Source organism: Symphalangus syndactylus, chromosome 9, assembly GCF_028878055.3.
Source record: "Symphalangus syndactylus isolate Jambi chromosome 9, NHGRI_mSymSyn1-v2.1_pri, whole genome shotgun sequence".
Taxonomy (NCBI): Eukaryota; Metazoa; Chordata; class Mammalia; order Primates; family Hylobatidae; genus Symphalangus; species Symphalangus syndactylus.
In genome coordinates this window covers 52,702,680-52,720,265 of record NC_072431.2, presented here as the reverse complement: position 1 = coordinate 52,720,265, position 17,586 = coordinate 52,702,680, and the positions used below count along the sequence as shown (strand labels likewise).

The 17,586-nt window shown below is 44.5% G+C and overlaps 1 long non-coding RNA gene across 2 annotated transcripts; it reads left to right on the top strand.

Annotated features, from left to right (window-relative positions):
* The first annotated feature begins 4,563 nt into the window (after positions 1-4,563).
* LOC129489509 (uncharacterized) lies at positions 4,564-17,214 on the top strand. Of its 2 annotated transcripts, none has more exons than XR_008660020.2 (3): positions 4,564-6,305; positions 15,025-15,192; positions 15,542-17,214. It is a non-coding gene; the product is annotated as an uncharacterized lncRNA (long non-coding RNA). The 2 variants fall into 2 exon arrangements; XR_010122499.1 differs by lacking the exon at positions 4,564-6,305 and adding an exon at positions 7,711-8,804.
* Positions 17,215-17,586: the final 372 nt, after the last annotated feature.

Below are 17,586 nucleotides of genomic sequence, written 5' to 3'. Positions count from 1 at the left end.
GCCAAGTGGCTTTGAAATTCAGTGGCTCTTAAAAAAAAAATTCAAATTTATGGAAAAGTGTAAACACTAGTACAATGAACACATATACCTTTCCCCTAGTGTTAACAGTTTAACACTTAACGGTGTTGACAGAGCGAAGTGCTTAAGTGTTAACAGGTGGTCATACCCTCCCTCTCTCTCCACCCTTTCCCTTTCTCCCTTTTTCTCTGTCTCCCTCTCTCCCCTCTCTCCGTCCTCTCCCATCTTTCCCTCTCCTTCCTCTCTCTGTTTCCCCCCTCCTTTCCCCTCTCTTTCTGCCTCCCTCTTTCCCTCTGCTCTGTCTCCCCTTCTCTTTCTTCCTCTCTCTCTTTCCCTCCCTCTCTCCCTCCTTCCTCTCTCTCCGCTTTCTTCTCTCTCCCTCCATCTTTCCCTCCCTCTCTCTTTCCCACTCTCTCTTCCCCTCTCTCTCCCCCAACTCTGAGTATCTCTGTCTCCGTCTCTCTCTCTCTCTATATTCCTCCCTTCCCCTCTCTCTCTCCTCTCTCTGTTTCTCTCTCCTACTCCTCTCTCCCTCTCCCCCCTCTCCCTCTCCCCCCTCTCCCTCTCCCCCCTCTCCCTCTCCCCCCTCTCCCTCTCCCCCCTCTCTCTTCCCCTCTCTTTCTCCCTTCTCAGTCTCTCCCTTTGTCTTCCATGAGATGTCCATTTTGGCAGCAGAGGCTCTGAGCCCAGCCTTCTCAAATCTGACCCAAATCTGATCACTCTCAGCATCACCTTAACACCCGGCGCTGTCCTCACCTCCTCCCACCTGCACTGTTACCACCGTTCTCCTTGCTTTCATTCTGGTCCCTGTACAAGTCTGTTCTTCATGCAGTTTCCAGAAAAATTCTTCTAGAATGAGCTTGTCAAACCCATGGCCCACAGGCCACATGTGGCCCAGGGCAGCTTTGAATGCAGCCCAACACAAATTCATAAACTTTCTTAAAACATTATGAGATTTTTAGGCCAGGCGTGTTGGCTCACGCCTGTAATCCCAGCACTTTGGGAGGCCCAGATGGGTGGATTGCTTGAGGTCAGGAGTTCAAGCCTGACCAACATGGTGAAACCCCATCTCTACTAAAAATACAAAAATTAGCTGGCTCTGGTGGTGCCTGCCTGTAATCTCAGCTACTCGGAAGGCTGAGGCAGGAGAATCGCTTGAACCAGGGAGGCGGAGGTTGCAGTGAGTCAAGAATGCATCACTGCACTCCAGTCTGGATGACAGAGTGAGATTCCGTCTCAAAACAAACAAACAAACAAAACAACAACAACAAAAAACATTATGAATTTTTTTTACATTTTTCATTTTTAGCTCATCAGTTGTCATCAGTGTTAGTGCATTCTATGTATGGCCCAAGACAATTCTTCTTCCAATGTGGCCCACGGACGCCAAAAGATTGGACACCCTGTTCTAGAAGGTAACAAGATGATGTCATTCCCTGTTCTCAACCATCTAGTGGCCCCCAGAACACTTAGACCTGCTCTGTTCAAGACGATAACAACCACAAGAGGCTGTTGAGCGCTTGAAACATGGCTTGTATGCTTTTCAAAACAAATTCTATTTGAAGTTCTTTGAGAAATCTCCAAACGACTTTCTACAGTGGCTGAACTCATTTCCATCCCCACCAACCATCTGCTTACACCAACAGTGTGTAAGCATTCCCTTTTCTCCGCAGCCTCACCAGCATCTGTTGTTTTTTGACCTTATTAATAGTAGCCGTTCTGACTGGTGTGAGATGGTATCTCATTGTGGTTTTGATTTGCATTTCTCTGAATAGTGATGATGGGAATGTTTTTCATATGATGATTGGGTGCTTGTATGTCTTCTTGTGAGAAGTGTCTGAACTACCATTTGACCCAGCAAGCCAATTACTGGGTATATACCCAGAAAAACAGATAATTATACCAAAAAGATGCATGCACATATATGTTCATCACCACATTATTCACAATAGCAAAGACATGGGATCAACATAGGTTCCCATCAATGGCAGACTGGATAAAGAAAGTGTGGTACATATATACCATGGAATGCTATGCAGCCATGAAAAAGAATTAAATCATGTCCTTTGCAGCAACATGGATGGAGCCAGAGGCTGTAATCCTAAGCAAATTAATGCAGGAACAGAAAAGCAAATACTGCTTATTATCACATATAAATGGGAGCCAAACACTGACCACTCATGGACATAAAGATGGGAACAGTAGGTACTATGGACTACTAGAAAGAAGAGGAAGGATGTGGGGGCATTGAAAAACTACCATTGGGTACTATGCTCACTACCTGGGTGCAATATACCCATGTACTAACCTGCACATGTACCCCCCATATCTAAAATAAAAGTTGAAATTTAAAAACAAAAAACAAAAAGTGAGTTCTATACAGACTCATCAAAGCAAATGAAAACAAGAATGTCCGTGTTGTCACCTTAAAATTTGACAAAGAAATACTTCCAATTCATATATAACAATCATGACAAATTGTCATCAATCTGAAAATAATAAATTATTACAAGACATATGAAGAAATAAAAAAAGGAATGTGGCTTGGTGCAATTGAGGAAATATTTAATTTGGTTTTATTTTTAATTAATTTAAATTTAAAAATTGATGTCCAGTTTTATTATTTGAAACTGTTTAACTGGAGCAACCTGGGTATGTGAATCTATTTTTCACCATAAACTTTAGAAATCCAAATATTGCTTAAGTATTTCTGATAAAAATTTAGGCCGGGTGTGGTGGCTCACGCCTGTAATCCCAGCACTTTGGGAGGCCAAGGCAGGTGGATCACGAGGTCAGGAGATCGAGACTATCCTGGCTAACACAGTGAAACCCCGTCTCTACTAAAAATACAAAAAATTAGCCAGGTGTGGTGGTGGGCGCCTGTAGTCCCAGCTACTCTGGAGGCTGAGGCAGGAGAATGCTGTGAACTTGGGAGGCAGAGTTTGCAGTGAGCCGAGATCGTGCCACTGCACTCCAGCCTGGGCAACAGAGCAAGACTTCATCTCAAAAAAAAAAAAAAAAATTAATACCTGAGTTAAGAAGTTTTCTTTTCCCTTTATTTTTATTTTTAGTTGAGAAGTTCTGTAAGTATAAAAATATGCACCAGATTTTGAAGAAATTTTGTTTTTAAAATAGTTAAAAATATCTCGTAACTTTTTTTACATTGATCACATGTCAAAATGTTAACATTTTAGATATACTGGCTAAACAACATATTAATTAAATTATTTTACCTCTTGTTTTTCTTCTTCTTCTTTTTTTTTTTTTTCCTGAGATGGGGCTTGCTCTGTCACCCAGGCTAGATGGAGGGCAGTGGCACGTTCATAGCTCACTGCAGCCTCAAACTCGGGCTCAAGCAATCCTCATACCTCAGCTGGAACTACAGGCATGGCCCACCAAAACTGGCTAATTTTTAAAATTTTATTAGAGACGGAGTCTCACTACATTGCCCAGGCTGGTCTTGAACTCCTGGGCTCAAGCAATCCTCCGCCTTGGCCCCCTAAAGTGCTGGGATTACGAGTGTGCCCTACTACACCACGCCAATTTTTTAAATTTTTAGTAGAGAGGAGGTCTCACTATGTTGCCCAAGCTGGTCTTGAACTCTTAAACTTAAGCAATCCTTCTGCCTCGGTCTCCCAAAGCACTAGGATTACAGGCATGAGCCACCGCACCCAGCCTTACCTCTTTCTTTTTGTTTTCTTCATAATGTGGCTTTTGGAAAAGTTTAAGTTACATACAGAACATCATGTTCTGTTTTTCTCAGGCAGCATCAACTTAGAGTAAAATCCAATGTTCTGGCTCCCGTCCTTCTCCGACCTTGTCTCCTAAGTCTGTCTCCACAATTACCCAGTACAGTTGTCCAGGTGTGTCCTGAACAATGATGTCAGTGGTAATTAGTCTACCCAGAAGGGACACCTTTTTCTAACAAACATAATTGTACCATATGGCTAAAAGCTGCCTAGACTCACTCCTCATGTTCACGCCATCCAGCTGGCTTTGCTTTCTTAGATCACGCCAATCTCTTTCCTGCTTCAGGGTCTTTGGACTTGTAGCATCTCCCTGGAATACTCTTTTTCATGGGCTTACTCCCTAACTCTGTGTAGATCTCTGATTGAAAGTCAACTCTCCCGAAAGGCCTTCTGCCAGGCTTAGTGGCTAACACTTGGAATCCCAGCACTTCGGGAGGCCAAGGCAGGACAATCACTTGAGCCCAGGAGTTCAAGACTAGCCTGGACAACATAGGTAGACCCTGTCTCTACAAAAATTTAAAAATTTGCTGGGCATGGTGGGGCATGCCTGTAGTCCCAGCTACTTGGGAGGCTGAGGTGGGAGGATCGCGTGAGTCTGGGAGGTTGAGGCCGCAGTGAGCCACGATTGTGTCACTGCATTCCAGCCTGGGCCACAGAGTGAGACCCTGTCTCCAAAAAACATTTAAAAATTTTTAAGAAGGAAAGAAGGAAGCAAGGAAAGAAGGAAGGTCTTCTATGAACCCTTACCAATATGATTTGGCTGTGTCCCCACCCAAATCTCATCTTGAAGTGTAGCTCCCACAATTGCCACATGTCCTGGGAAGGACCTGGTGGGAGGTCTTGGGGGTGGGTCTTTCCTGTGCTATTTTCCTGATAGTGAATAAGCCTCATGAGATCTGATGGTTTTATAAGGGGAAGTTTCCCCGCACAAATTCCCTCTTGTCTGTCACCATGTAAGACGTGCCTTTTGCCTTCCACCATGATTGTGAGGCCTCCCCAGCAATGTGGAACTGTGAGTCCATTAAATCTCTTTTGTTTTTAAATTTTTCGATGGAGTTTTTGCTCTTGTTGCCCAGGCTGGAGTGCAATGGTGCAGTCTCAGCTCACCGCAACCTCTGCCTCCCGGGTTCAAGCAATTCTCTTGCCTCAGCCTCCTGAGTAGCTAGGATTATAAGCATGCACCACCATGCCTGGCTAATTTTCTATTTTTAGTAGAGACAGGGTTTCTCCGTGTTGGTCAGGCTGGTCTCGAACTCCAGACCTCAGCTGATCCACCGACCTCAGCCTCCCAACATGCTGGGATTACAGGCATGAGCCACCATGCCCAGCCTCCATTAAACCTCGTTTTCTTGATAAATTACCCAGTCTCAGATATGTCTTTATTAGCAGCATGAGAACAGACTAATACACCTTACAATCACTTATGACTACCTATCACCTTTTGTGTTCACCTTGTCTAAAATGGCACCCAACCTCCCCATGCCATTCATTCTCAGAGGACTTACTGCCTCTGGAAGTTATATTATTTATGCATTCACTTACTTGTTTGTCTCGCCCACTGGAATGTAAGCTTATGAAGTGGGAGCTTTGTTTAATTCACTAGTATATTCTCAGTGCCAAGAACAGTGGTAGCACCAGAAAGGTTGTTGACTGAATGAACAGATTCCTGTCTCAGAAGGTGGTTGGCAGCACTTACTGAGGCACAGGGTGTGAAAGTGCTTTGTAAATAGTTTAGATCACTGAAAGAAAAAAAAAAAGACAAGTCGTTCAAACAGAAGTAGAGAATCCTTTGAGGCAAAGCCAGACATAATTGGCCAAGACTTTGTTGTGTAGCTTGCAAGAGACTCTCAAACCAATTGCATGAGAAAAGACCTTTCAATGATATTGAAGAGGAAAGACTTCTAGAGACTCAGCAAGAAACTCATCATGAGGTTGCATTGATCTGGACAGTGGTTGCAGTCTACAGGACCCCAACTCACGCTAGCTCAGGCAAAAAAGAAAAAAAAGAATTATTGGCTCATATGCCTGGAAAGGCAAGGGATAGAGCTGATTTGGGGGAACACAGATGCTGAGTTCTAGGGATGACACTCTGCTAATCATGTCCTATGTCTTTCTTCCTCCCTATCTGTTGCTTCTCATTCTCTGTGCTTATTGGCATCATTCTCATGTGCTTCAAACATGTCTTTCCATTGGAAAACTGAGAAAAGGGTCATGAGTAGCTCTGGAATTGTCCATATGATCAGAAACAGCATCCCCCATGGGCTCCACTTAGAAACATTTAGGGAAGCTTCTAGTGACCCATCCCTGGGCTAATTTCTGTGGCCAAGGAGGATGTGTACTGTGCTTGGTGATCTCCAGTAGAACTATCATGATGGCTTGTGGAGGAGAGCATTTCCCCAAAGAAAGACCAAGTGGTACTGGCCAGACAAGCTTCACAGGTGGGAAGTGATGGAGACAGCGCTTCAGCTCTTGTCAGCCTGACTCTAATGCCGATACTCTCATTCACTAAGCAACACAACCTGCCGATCACAGTATAAGGTCAGTATCCTGCAAGGAGAGCACAAACCACCAACTCAGTTGCTCACTCCATTTTTGGAAAGGATGGTGTGACTAATAAATGTTCCCTGCAGAGGAAAGGATAAAAAGAAAACAGTTAATGGATTGAATGGACTTCTAGCCTGGGTCTACAGAGGCTATTTGAATAGCCCCTACACAGACAGGTACTAGATCACACCATGGTCAATACCAGGATGTTCTAAGCCAGATTGGAAAGAAGGAAGTGCAGATCAATCACTGCAAGCAGATGGCATCCACCTGAGAGAGCTGTAGGAGCTCATGGATGAAATTGGGATGGTTGGTTGGCAGGAATGTGGGACCTGTCAGCCCAAATGGCCACTATACTGGAGAGGATGTCAGCTCACAGATGTGACCCTGGCCATAAGAGTGGCTCAGAGGGGCCTGGGGAATTACAGCACAGATGAGTCAGCTCTCAGCCTCCATCTGGACCAAGCTGGTGGCAGTTGGAATAAAAGAGAGAAGCCTGTAGACTTAAAAATAACCTACAGGGCAGGGAATGAATGGAGAGTGGGAGAAAGAGCTGCCACGCAGGTGCTGCCCAGAGAAATCATACTTGATGGCTGTACTAGAGTCCTCCAAGGCCCAAGAGGGTGAGTCAGTGTGTGTACAAAGGGAAACTGATGGATCTAATTTCTACGTGGGAGATGTACAGCAAGCAGCCGATTTATCTGGAAAACAGTAGATTTTCTGAGTCACGCTGTCCTGGCTTAAATCCCAGCTCTGCCACCAACTTACACTTTGTGAACTTGGTCTGGTTGCAAACCTTGCCTGAGCTTCATTCTCCTCACCTGTAAAATTAGGATAATCACACCTCACTCCAAAGGCAGTTCTGAGGATTAAAACTGATAAGAAAAGTACCTAGCAGGAGGGTCATAAGTGAGAGCAAGGATTATCTACTGTATCTGAACTGATGAGTAGTATAGCTGAATTCTATAGAGCCCTGGGGTCTCTGGAAGCAGAGGCTTTGGGGCATCTGCAGAGGGTCATTGGAGAGATCAGGAAACAAGGTTCCAGCCCCCTTACCTGTTTCCCCTCAAACAGTTCTACTTGTGATTATTTTCTTCAGAAGATTTCGGCCAGGCACAGTGGCTCATGGCTGTAATCCCAGCACTTTGGGAGGCTGAGGTGAGTGGATCACTTGAGGTCAGGAGTTCGAGACCAGCCTGGCCAGCATGGTGAAACCCAATCTCTACTAAAAATACACAAAAAAATTAGCCAGGCGTGGTGGCGTGCACCTGTAATCCAAGCTACTCAGGAGGCTAAGGCAGGAGAATTGCTTGAACTCAGGAGGCAGAGGTTGCAGTGAGCCGAGATCACACCACTGCACTCCAGCCTGGGTAACAGAGCGAGACGCCCTCTCAAAAAAAAAAAAAAAAAAAAAAGATTCCTTTTGTGAACAATTATATCATGGTGGGATTCTCTATCCCCTCACCTTCCATTCCATCCTTACTGCTTGTGGAGGTCATTTAACATAATTAATGATGGTTCTACTTAAATACAATACAAGTTCATTTGCTTCTAGATTTACCACCCCAAAGACTCTTAACCACTTGGACCATTAGTGAGTGGCTGGGAGTGTAGGCTCTGGAGCTAGACTGCCTGGGTCTAAGTCCTAGTTCTGCCTTTACTAGCTGTGTCATCTTAAGGGGGTTATTTAATGGTTCTATGGCTCAGTTTCCTCATCTGTAGAATGGGGTAGATCATCATAATAATACTTGGCTGATAAGGACTTCCTGAGCTAATACATGCAAACCACTACAAATGATGCCTTACACTGTTAACTGCTGCTATCATCATCATTATCACAACCACCATCATCACCACCACCAACATCATCACCACGACCACCATCACCAGCATAGCCACTATCATCTTCACCACCACCACCACCACCATCATCACCACCACGATTATCATCATCATCACCATCATTATCACCATCATCATCATCTTCATTATCATCACCATCATCACCACAACCACTATCACCAGCACTACCACCATCATCTTCACCATCACTATCATTTTCATCATCACCCCAGCCATCATCATCACTACCACTGCCACCATCATCTTCATCACCACCACCACCTTTATCATCCTCATCATTATCACCACCGTGATGGATAATATTGAGAGTCAACTTGATTGGATTGAAGGATGCAAAATATTGTTCCTGCGTGTGTCTGTGAGGATGTTGAGTCAGTGGACTGGGAAAGGCAGACACACCCTCAATCTGGGTGGGCCCAATCTAATCAGCTGCCAGCAAGGCCAGAATAAAAGGCAGGAAAAAAAATGTCAAAAGACTAGACTGGCTTAGCCTCCTAGCCTACATCTTTCTCCCATGCAGGATGCTTCCTGCCTTTGAACATCAGACTCCAAGTTCTTTAGCTTTGAGATTCAGCCTGGCTTCCTTGCTCCTCAGCTTGCAGACAGCCTATTGTGGGACCTTGTGATTGTGTGAGTCAATACTCCTTAACAAACTCTCATTTATATATATATACATTAGTTCTGTCCCTATAGAGAACCCTGCCTAATACATACACCAGCATCATCATCATCATTATCATTACCACCACCATCATTATTATCACCGTCATCTTTACCATTATGATCACAACCATCATTATTTTATTGTCACCACAACCACTACCATCATCACCACCACCATAATAATCATCATCATTATCACCACCATCATAATCATCTTCATTATCTTCCTCACCACCACTATCATCATCATTACCACCACCACCAATATCATCATCATCAACATCATCATCCTCACCACCACCATCATTATCTCCACATCATCACCATCATCATCTTCATTATCATCAACATCATCATCCTCACCACCACCATCATTATCTCCACATCATCATCACCATCATCATCTTCATTATCATCATCAACAACATCATTGCCATCATTATCTTTGCCATCATCACCATCACCACCACCACAAATATCATCATCATGAATATCATCATCCTCACCACCACCATCATTATCACCACCATCATCATCACCATCATCATCTTCATTATCATCATCACCACCAACATCATTGCCATCATTATCTTCACCATCATCACCACCACCACCACAATATCACCATCACCACCACCATCACTACCACTACACCCACGGAAATTTGTGGCAATCTCCCTTGCTTTCCAGAATAGAACAAAGAGAGGCTGAGGTGGGAGGATTGCTTGAGCCCAGGAGGTCAAAGCTGTAGTGAGCCATGATCACACCACTGCACTCCAGCCTGGGTGACAGCACAAAACCCCATCTAAAAAATAATATATATATATATGTGGTTTCCTGACTTTGTCAGGAAAAAGTCAGTTTCCCTGACTTTGTGCAGGAAATCAGAAGTTGGAGGTCAAGACCCTGGTTTGGGAGTGGGTAGAAAAGGGAAGATGAAGGGCAGCCTGTGGAAGATAGGGTCCTCTATATCCTATATCTGAGGCCAGTTCTGCAAAGCCTCAAAGACGACCTGAGGAGGAAGGGGCTGTTTTCTTTTTTTCTTTTCTTTCCTTTCTATTTCTTTTATTTCCTTTTTTAATTCTTTCTTTCCTTCCTTCCTTCCTCCTTCCTTCCTTCCCTCCCTCCCTCCCTCCCTCTCTCTCTTTCTTTCTTTCCTTCTTTCTTTTCTTTCTTTCTTTTTCTTTCTCTCTCTCTTTCTTTCTTTTTCTTTCTCTCTCTCTTTCTTTCTTTTTCTTTCTCTGTCTTTCTTTTCTCTCCCTCTCTCTCCCCCGCCCCCCCACCCCGCTTTCTCTCTGTCTCACCCTGTGGCCCAGGCTGGAGTGCAGCAGCACAATCATAGCTCACTCTAGCCTCGACCTCTTGGGCTCAAGTGATCCTCCCACCTCAGCTTCCCAAGTAGCTGGGACTACAGGTGTGCAATACCATGCCCAGCCTGAAAGGGCTGTTTTCTGTGTTGCACATTCCCTGGGCTGATATTCACAATCAGCTACAAGATGCTCGAGTACTTTTTCTGGTCTTAATCTATAAATTCATACTCTTCTGGATGTCTGGTGGTGGCACAACAGCAGGGTAACAGGGTTTCACTGCTGCAAAAAAGTTTGAAAAATACCTACTTGAACTTTCATGACTTCGAGGAATTTGGAGATAATTGAACTACCAATTCATTGAAATGGGAGCTACAGTGACACAATCAGAGAATACTAAAGAGCAAAAAATAAATACCAGGGATGAAGGGACAGAGACTTTTTTTGATAGGGATGTGTCAAGAGTAAGATTTCTGAAAGATCAGTGCCAGCCTTGGTTTTATTTAATATTCTTTTACAAGAGCTGGAAGAGGTGGGGCTGGGGGGAGCAGAGAAAGCTCTGGGTTTGCAGATGAAAGGATAAGGGGTGGGCAAAGGATGACAGGAAAACAGAAAGATCTGAAGACTCTGTATCAGTGGGAAGGAAGGAGGGAGATGAGATCAAATGTGAGTAAGTTCAAGGCGATGTGTTTAAGAAAATGGGAGCTCTTGGAGACTGGCCCTGAGCATGCTGTCTCGGCAGAGTCATGGGCTCCAGACATCACCAAGAAGGATATTAAAAACACAGTGGGAAGGTGGCTCATTTTTTTTGAAAAGGAGTCCTGCTCTGTCGCCCAGGCTGAAGTGCAATGGCACAATCTCGGCTCACTGCAACCTCCGCCTTCCAGGTTCCAGCAATTCTCTTACCTCAGCCACCCGAGTAGCTGGGATCACAGGCATGTGCCACCACGCCCGGCTAATTTTTACATTTTTAGTAGAGACGGGGGTTCCACCATGTTGGCCAGGCTGGTCTCAAACCCCCGACTTTCAGGTAATCTGCCTGCCTCGGCCTCCCAAAGTGCTGAGATTATAGGTGTGAGCCACTGCGCCCAGCTGGAAGGTTGCTCATGTTTTTACACATTAACTTCATTATCACACCTTCCCTCTGATTCCCTGTGTTTGGGGAGATGTTCTGAGCCCTCGCTCAGTGAGGCACAGCAACACCAAGCCTGGGAAGATGAATTGGGGGTGGGGATAGGGCGTTAAGAGGGGAGCCCGCTGTCAGCTGAGTGGGCCATCTGGCTTGTTCAGTACTAATGGCCTTGTTACCTTCCAGAGGATGACCTCCAGAGAGGATAAAAGCCATAATGCTCCTATCAATTCCCAGGATGCTACCCTATCAACTCAAGTGGTAGATGACTGTGTTTTTCTCTTCAGAAGGCTGGTGTGCCATCAATGGTCCCCCATGCTTAGTGGCAATGTTTGTGAGCCACAAATGCTTAGGATGAGTTGCTTTATAAGGCTGCTCCCTATTCTTGTGCCCTATAGTTCAGTACCCAGGGTCGATTTCCCTGTTGTTTAGATTTCTAGTGTGAGCTCATTGCGTGAATGGCCCAAAAGGACTCTCTGACCAGCTGCCTCTCCCAAATGAGCTCATTCTGCCTTTTGCACTCCTCCACATTCATCCATAAGGCTAGGTTTAAGAGCGATGCAGACTTGGCTTTTCAACAATATTATGTGTCATCTAAATAAATACATTTCACTAGGGAACACATGCTAAATATGATATTCCCGTGAGTCATGAAACAGCTGTGCTGGCCTCACAGTGGTAAATCTGTTCCATCAGTAATAAGGATGGGAGAAGAAGGGAGCTAGATCACATTTTAGAGTGGGTGATTGCAAGAGAGGCAGGACGATGGTTACTTGCAACAGACCTTCAGCATCACTACAGAAAGCACATTGGCCCCAAAGCCTAGCACCCAAATAAAATCCGTCCAGAGCCCGTGGAGCTCAATACAGATTTGAAATTAATGCAGAGCGAGAGAGACAGGCAGAGAACATTCTACAAAGAAGAATGGGTAGATTTCTCTTTGATTTGATTCCTATTATGATTGATCTTATTTTTAAATTAGTTATTTATTTAATTAAATTCATTTATTTTGTTGAGATGGAGTCTTGCTCTGTCACCCAGGCTGGAGTGCAGTGGTGCAATCTCGGCTCACTGCAACCTCTGCCTCCCAGGTTCAAGTGATTCTCCTGCCTCAGCCTCCTGAGTAGCTGGGATTACAGGCACATACTATCACGCCAGGCTAATTTTTGTATTTTCAGTAGATATGGGGTTTCACCATGTTGGCCAGGCTGGTCTCAAACTCCTGACCTCAAGTCATAAGCCTGCCTCAGCCACCCAAAGTGCCAGGATTACACATGTGAGCCACCATGCCTGGCTATATGTATATACATATATATATATATACACACACACACACACACACACACACACATATATATATACACACACACACATATATATATATTTTTTTTTTTTTGAGACGGGGTTTTGTGCTGTCACCCAGGCTGGAGTGCAGTGGTGTGATCATGGCTCACTGCAGCTTTGACCTCCTGGGGTCAAGCAATCCTCCCACCTCAGCCTCCCAAGTAGCTGGGACCACAGGTGTGCACCATCACACCTGGCTAATTTTTTATTTTTAGTAGAGACAAGATCTCACCATGTTGCCCAGGCTGGTCTTGAACTCCTGGGCTCAAGCAATCCTCCCGTCTTGGCCTCCCAAAGTGCTAAGATTATAGACATGAGCCACTGAGCCCAGCCCTATTTTTATTTTTTATTTATTTTTATTTATTTATTTTTTTGAGTCAGGGTCTCACTGTGTTGCCCAGGCTTGAGTTCAGTGGTGAGATCATAGCTCAGTGCAGCCTTGAACTCCTGAATTCAAGCAATCCTCCTGTCTCAGCCTCCCAAGTAGCTGGGACTATAGGCATGCACCACTAATTCCAGGTCTAAGATGCTAAGACCCCCTCGATGCTTGGCTAATTTTATATTTTGTAGAGACAGAGTCTTGCTATGTTGCCCGGGCTGGAGTGGAGGGGTCCAGTCTTGGCTCACTGCAGCCTCTGCCTCCCAGTTTCAAGCAATTCTTGTGCCTCTGCCTCCTGAGTAGCTGGGATTACAAGGGTGTGCCATCACGCCTGGCTAATTTTTGTATTCGTAGTAGAGACAGGGTTTCACCATGTTGGCCAGGCTGGTCTCGAACTCCTGACCTCAAGTGATCTTCCTGCCTCCACCTCCCAAAGCATTGGGATTACAGGCATGAGCCACCACACGGAGCCCAGTTAGGATTTTAAAAGATAAATTAAATCCAACACATTTCCCACTCACACCCCCATCACCACCCCTGCCAAGTGCTAGGGATCTTGGGTTCATAAACAAATGAGCTAATATTTGCAAAGCCACTTTGTAAAATTTAGAGTGCTACTAGCAGAGCTTAGCTGTCATTATTACCATATAACTGACCCTTTAGAGTTGTGGCTGTCTCTGTGGACCTGGGTGTGACAGTTGTCAGGGACCGGGAAGAAGGTAAAAGAGCATTAGAATAAAGGCTAAAGTTTCTTTCTTTTTTTTTTTTTTTTGAGACGGAGTCTTGCTCTGTCGCCCAGGCTAGAGTGCAGTGGTGCGATCTCGGCTCACTGCAAGCTCTGCCTCCCAGGTTCATGCCATTCTCCTGCCTCAGCCTCCCAAGCAGCTGGGACTACAGGCGCCCGCCACCACGCCCAGCTAATTTTTTGTATTTTTAGTAGAGACAGGGTTTCACCGTGTTAGCCAGGATGGTCTTGATCTCCTGACCTCGTGATCCGCCCGCCTCGGCCTCCCAAAGTGCTGGGATTACAGGCTTGAGCCACCGTGCCCGGCCTAAAGTTTCTTACTTTCAAATGTCAGAGGGTTGTAAAGAATGACTCTTGCTGTGGCCATGTTCAATGAATTCAAAATTCTGGAGGCGGAAAAAAAGAAGTCTATTTCATGTGACTTTCTCCAAATGGCAACTTAGTTCTGCATTTCCCTAGCCTAATTAATAGGAGGCCACCCATGTCATCAGGGAGAGAGGCTCACTGTACATTACCATATTTTCCTGCCGAGCCCTGTGGAAGTGAAAAGTTTGGGAGGGAATCTTTAAATCACACTAATACATCGCCTATTTTCTTCAAACACATTTTCAAGAACATCTTGAGACCATCCCCTGGAGAGAACCACAGGCAAAAGGTATAAGGATATTATCTTCAGTTGTTTAGAGAAGAGTTTTGAGGGAGATTATCCCAGCAGGGGTGTCACCTTCAAATCTTAATCCTTTTAGACCTCAACAAACAGCCTACAGGTTCTCCTTTTCATTAGTCCGAGAATGCCTCTGGCCAAAGCGGCCTAAGGACATTTCAGAAGGAACGGGCAGTCAAGAGCCCAGGTCTAAGATGCCAAGACCCCCTTGATGGTCCAGCTATTCCCATAGCCCTGGCTTTCAGTTTTTATCTTCGTGTCTGCTGCTCATGAACCTCTGAAATGCATCAGCCGCGGAGAATACATGCGGAAGGCACTGTCTTCTAATAAAAAAATCTGAAATTAAATCCTTGCGTACGTGGATAGCATCTTTCAAAAGCAAAATTGCCTGCTCAATTATCCAGATAGCACTTCCTGCCTATACAGAGAAAAATGACACACAACAGAGTGAATACGCTTTATATTTTTAGAGGCGTGTACCATGGAATATCTGTTACTGTAATTAATTTAATTGAGTCATACCTACCAAGAAATTATTTAATTATATTGCTAGTTGAATAGGTGATAATGATGATAATAAACTAACATTCTTTTTAAAAAACATTCTATTTATTGCCAGGTGATAGGAAGAGATTGAGAGAGGGATGGAAATCATTACTGAGAAGGCTTGAACAACCACAATTTACTGCGAAGAGATAAAAACCAAACACCTCAAACGTATTATCACCATAATTGTCTGCAGTTTACCCATCTTGTAAAATAAACAGATCATGAAATGTGAGAGCACGTTTCAAAACATACATAGAAGGTGTTAGAGTGATTATGCGTAGGCTGCCTGACTTAATTGTAAATTGTTTTTCTTTCAGTGGGAAGTGAAAAGGTATTAATTAGTAGTGATTTCGACAAGATTGGAAGTCCACGAACTTTGGCTTAGAGAGAACTTTGCAAAGGCACCTACATGCTGCAAAGAGAGTTGTTGTTGTTGTTGTTATTGTGTTATTTTTAGCTTTTAATGGCATTTTGTTGTTTGCTAATCCCTGGTGCAGGCACACACTTGCAGATCTGAGATTTGATAAATGTACAAGTGGCTCAAGTTTTAACACGAAGCTTTTCTCTCCTAACTCCAGGTGGCAAAGGCAAAAGCTGGACTGCATTGTGTGGCCCCAGGGAGCTGCAGACAGAGGATCTGAGTCCTGGCCACTATGCCTGCTGTCTCTTACAAGTTTAGAGATGCTGGCATTGCATCAAAATTGGACAACACTCCCTTCCCTCCCTTCCGAGGTACTCCATTCCCAACCTTTTCCACCAACAAGTCCTTATTCTCAGCAGCCAAAAATAATTTATTGGTTTCCACTGTTCTCCTTGGCTGAATCTTCAAGTACACCAACTCTCCCCTCTTCTGGACAGACTCTCCATAATTCAGCCGGCATCTAATCAGCACCTTGCTGCTCTTCCATTCTTCCTTTCTCCAGAGTCATGATTCTTCCCTCTCAAGTCAAAGAGGAATTACAAGCAAATAGACACTATCCTTGAATGCAGTTTGGGTTACACAGAATGGAGAATGAACTCAATCTCATTTTTGCTTCTTTGTTGAAATAAGCTCAATATCTCCCTTGCACAGAGAGTGAATCGGCTTCACTAAGGCAAGCAGCATTGCCTCTTTTCTCCCGGTCAGCATGGCAGCTCTCTGCATTCGCCTCTTACAGAGGTGACTATTCGTTGTTCTTTCCAGAAATGTTTTCTGAGCTTCAGGAGGCCCTGAGTTACCTGGATAATTAGTGCTGTCCTTTTGCACAATGCAAAAACAAAACCATTATGAGATAAGTTCTTTAGCTAAGTTGGGAATGGGGTTTAAATGCATGGGCAAATAGATCTGGCAGTCAAATTCAGACTGTCATATTTTGTGATCCACCCTCCCTCTGATCATAGCATATAAGACTCTGATGAACCTCACCAGCAACAGGGAATTCTCCCTCTACTGCAGATAAAACAATGATAATATGGAAGTGAAAAATGAATAATTCAAAAATGGAATTCTCTGTGGGGCTCCGTGCAGTGTGTGTTTCTGTGTGTGCATGTGTTTTATACAAGTCTCTGCTACTTTTGTAGTTTGGATTGGACTTCCGTCGGTCCGTTAATTTTGTTACTGGATCCCACCACTTACCCAAAATTAGCCTTTGGGTTGGGTGTTTCTGCAGTATGGTCCCTTCTGTGGACACCAGAAAGATGTTACAGGAAAGGGGTCCTGATCGAGACCCCAGAGACAGTTCTTGGACCTGGTTGGGAGGCCGAGGTGGGTGGATCACTTGAGGTCAGGAGTTCAAGACCAGCCTGACCAACATGGTAAAACCCCATCTCTACTAAAAATACAAAAATTAGCCAGCTGGGCCAGGCATGGTGGCTCACACCTGTAATCACGCCTGTAATTCCAGCACTTTGGGAGGCCGAGACAGGTGGATCACCTGAGGTCAGGAGTTCAAGACCAGGCTGGCCAACATGGCGAAACCCTGTCTATACTAAAAAAAAAAAAAAAATTAGCTAGTCATGGTGGCCTGCACCTGTAATCCCAGCTACTCAAGAGGCTGAGGCAGCAGAATCCCTTGAACCCAGGTGGCAGAGGTTGCAGTAAGTCAAGATTGTGCCACTGCACTCTAGCCTGGGCGACAGAGCTAGACTCCATAAAAAAAAAAAAGAAGAAGAAGAAAGAATTAATTAATTAATTCTGGATGAGCCCGTAAAGTGAAAGCAAATTTACTAAGAAAGTAAAAGAATAAAGAACGGCTGCTCCATAGACAGAGCAGCCCCAAGGGCTGCTGGTTGCACATTTTTATGGTTATTTCTTGATGATATGCTAAACAAGGGGTGGATTATTCATGCCTCCCCTTTTTAGACCATATAGGGGAACTTCCTGATGTTACCATGGCATTTGTAAACTGTCATGACGCTGGTGGGAGAGTGTAGCAGTGAGAATGACCAGAGGTCACTCTTGTTGCCATCTTGGTTTTGGTGGGATTTGCCCAGCTTCTTTACTGCAACATATTTTATCAGCAAGGTCTTTATGTCTTGTATCTTGTGCTGACCTCCTGCCTCATCCTGTGACTTAGAATGCCTAACCATCTGGGAATGCAGCCCATTAGGTCTCAGCCGCATTTTACCCAGTTCCTCTTCAAGATGGAGGTAC